This window comes from Myotis lucifugus, unplaced genomic scaffold (assembly GCF_000147115.1).
Source record: "Myotis lucifugus unplaced genomic scaffold, Myoluc2.0 scaffold_967, whole genome shotgun sequence".
NCBI lineage: Eukaryota > Metazoa > Chordata > Mammalia > Chiroptera > Vespertilionidae > Myotis > Myotis lucifugus.
The window spans coordinates 11,033-14,037 of record NW_005872015.1 but is presented as its reverse complement, the minus strand read 5'-3'; positions in this window follow the sequence as shown (position 1 = coordinate 14,037).

Sequence of the window (3,005 nt, the reverse complement as noted above, 5' to 3'; positions counted from 1 at the left end):
TTAATACAGTTCCTCCTGTTGGGACCCCCAACCATAAAATTATTTTCGTGGCTACTTCATCACTGTAATGTAGCTACTGTGATGAATCGTCATGTAAATATCTGATATGCAGGATGGTCTTAGGCGACCCCTGTGAAAGGGTCGTTCGACCGCCAAAGGGGTCGAGACCCACAGGTTGAGAACCGCTGGTTTAGAGAGAGTGGAAGGGAAGGAGGGAGGGGGAGAGAGAGAAATCGATGTGAGAGAGACACATCAATTGGTTGCCTCCTACACTTGCCCCCACTGGGGCTGGGGATCGAACCTGCAACCCAGATATGTGCTCTTGACTAGGAATCGAACCAGTGACCTTTCCGTGCATGGGCCGATGCTCTGACCACGGAGCCACGCTGGTCAGAGCTCAAGATCTTTAAAAAAAATTATGATCAAATACACACAGCATAAAATGTGCCATCTTAGCCCTGGCCGGTGTGACTGAGTTGGTTGGAGCATCAGCCGGTACACTGAAAGGTCACGGGTTCGATTCCCAGTCAGGGCACATACTCAGGTTTCGGGTTTGTACCCCTGTGGGGGGCGCGTACAGGAGGCTGCTCAATGTTTCTCTCTCACATCGATGTCTCTCTCTCTCTTCCTAAAATCAATAAAAGCATATCCTCTTGTGAGGATTAAAAATAATATGATCAGCCCAGCTGGTGTGGCTCAGAGATTGAGAGTCGACCTATGAACCAGGAGGTCACGGATGGTTCAATTCCCAGTCAGGGCACATGCCCAGGTTGTGGGCTCCATACCCAGTTAGGGGGCATGCAGGAGGCAGCCGATCGATGATTCTCTCTCATCATTGATGTTTCTATCTCTCCCTCTCCCTTCCTCTCTGAATCGATAAAAATATGTATTTTCTTTAAAGCAGACTTGAAAACACTGCCTAGGTAGCGAGTCATTCATCCTCACCCGAGGATATTCTTAAATTGATCTTTTTAAAAATATATTTTATTGATTTTTTACAGGGAGGAAGGGAGAGGGATAGAGAGTTAGAAACATCGATGAGAGAGAAACATCGATCAGCTGCCTCCTGCACACCCCCTACTGGGGATGTGCCCGCAACCCAGGTACATGCCCTTGACCGGAATCGAACCTGGGACCCTTGAGTCTGCAGGCCGACGCTTTATCCACTGAGCCAAACCGGTTAGGGCTAAATTGATTTTTAGAAAGAGTGGAAGGGAATAGGAGAGACAGAGAGCGAAACATCGATGTGAGAGAGACACACTGGTTGTTGCCTCCCGCACTTGCCCAGACCACGGCCTGGAATTGAGCCTGCAACCGAGGTACGTGCCCTGGACCTGAATCGAACCGGGGGACCCTTCACTCCGCAGGCCGACGCCCTCTCCCCTGAGCCAAACCGGCCAGGCCCCCCCCCCCTTGTCCTTTTGCAGGTGGGTACCCCGTTTTCCCGGCACCGTTTGTTGAAAAGATGACGATGAAATCTCCTCATGTGGGAAGAGCTTCTGTGTATGGACACAACTATTCACAGCTATTTGTTTTCGGGGTAATGATTAATTAACCTTTAAACCATCAACTTCCCTCTAATCACTCACTGACTCACTCCACGGCTAAAAATAGCCAGCCATGAATTTCACAATCCTAGATTTCCCCCCAACACTTGAACGTCGATTGTAGGTTTAATCAATGAACTGTTAACAGTCTGGTATCGCAGACTCCTCTACCGGTGCCTTGAGCGGAGGGATTAGGGAGCACAAATTGCTGGTCGTAAACGCAGTCACGGGGACATGAGGCACCACGGGCACACGGTCACTCACGTGGTAAGGACTGTGAACGGCATCAGAGGGGCACGTATCAGGGTGATCACCTCATAGGTTATATAAATGTCTAATCCCTATGGCATCTACCTAAAATTAGTATAATCTTGTATGTCAATTGTAATTGGAAGAAAAAAAAACTTGAGCCCTAGCTGGTTTGGCTCAATGCGTAGAGCGTCGGCCTGCGGACCGAAGGGTCCCAGGTTCGATTCTGGCCAAGGGCACATGCCCAGGTTGCGGGCTCGATCCCCAACAGGGGGCGTGCAGGAGGCAGCCAATCAGTGATTCTCTCTTATCATTGATGTTTCTATCTCTCTCTCCCTCTTCCTTCCTCTCTGAAATCAATAAAGAAATATATATATATATTTTTTGGTATATTCGATATGTATTTTTATTTATTTATTTTTTTTCTTTTTAAAATTCTTTATTAGTTAAGATATTACAAATGTGTCCTTATCTCCCCATTAACCCCCCCCCACTCATGTTCTCATCCCCCTGTTAAGAAATATATATATATATTTTTTTTTCTCTTTTTAAAATATATTCCATTGATCCTTCACAGAGAGGAAGGGAGAGACAGAGAGTTAGAAACATCGATGAGAGAGAAACATCGATCAGCTGCCTCCTGCACATCCCCCACTGGGGATGTGTCCGCAACCCAGGTACATGCCCTTGACCGGAATCGAACCCGGGACTCCCCAGTCCGCAGGCCGACGCTCTATCCACTGAGCCAAACCGGTTCCAGCAAGAAATATATTTTTAAAAAAACAAAAAAAATAGTCCCTTTAAAAAAAATTGAAAAAAATACCAGTACATGGAGAGAAAGTGCCTTGAATAGAAGAAAACCAGTAATATAATCTTTTTTAAAAAATATTTTTTTATTGACTTCAGAGAGGAAGGGAGAGGGAGAGAGAGAGAAACATCAAAGATGAGAGAGAATCATTGATCGGGTGCCTCCTGCACGCCCCCTACTGGGGATCGAGCCCACAACCTGGGCATGTGCCCCTGATTGGAGAATTGAACCGGGACCCTCCTGGTTCATAGGGTTGACGCTTCAACCCACTGAGCCACGCTGGTCGGGGCCGGGAATAATAAATCTTGATCATATTTTTTATTTGATTTTTCAGGGGAGAGAGAAAAGAGCCGAGGGAGAGGAAAACATGGGACGTTGAGAAGCACAAAACATCGATGGGA